We start from the raw sequence: 693 nt of genomic DNA, 5'->3' as shown, positions 1-693 counted from the left end.
GGCCGCACTTCCGGTTTCCAAAAAGAGGGCACGTGGGTATGAATGTGGAGGCAGCGATAGGCCACTGCCCTGTCCCCGCCCCTGCAAACAAGGCACCGGCCGGGCCCGGCCGAGGGGCCTCCCATCCTGTTCCCGCACTGGAGGGGCAGGCACCGCCTCAGGCTCCCCCCCCCTACTGCATCCCGGGTGCCTGGACTGCTTCCCCCAGCGCCAGTAGGCACCCAGCGCCTCACAACCCCCAGACAGCAGTCCCCAAGCCCTGACCCTCCAGCCTTCATTCTCTAGAGACCTACCTGCACGCAGCTGCGGGAGCTGCTCCTGCGGCCACACCGGCCACCTGGGTTCGCCCAGTAACAGTGATGCCCTCTGCTGAAAATCGCCCCGCCCCAAGCAGCTCCTTGCTAGGGCCAACTGGAAAGTGCTGGGAAAAACTTCAGTGCTGAGCAGAGCAAAACCCTGGATATTTGTTGATATTTTAAAAAACTGCCCAGATGGAGATTGAGGAGATCCAAAAAGAGGACAGGTGGGGGAAAATCTGGACCTATGGTAACCCTACCCCCCTCCCCCCGTGGGAGGTAGAGGGGCTGTGATGCCATCCATGCTCTACCTAAGTTTGAAACCACCTGCCCAGAAGGGCCTGTGGCATTTCTATTCAGGAGCCAACTGGCTTCATGGCTCACTGTTTTCTCCCTG

The sequence above is a fragment of the Alligator sinensis genome, unplaced genomic scaffold (assembly GCF_000455745.1).
Source record: "Alligator sinensis unplaced genomic scaffold, ASM45574v1 scaffold390_1, whole genome shotgun sequence".
Classification (NCBI taxonomy): domain Eukaryota; kingdom Metazoa; phylum Chordata; order Crocodylia; family Alligatoridae; genus Alligator; species Alligator sinensis.
Note: the sequence above shows the minus strand (reverse complement) of the source record.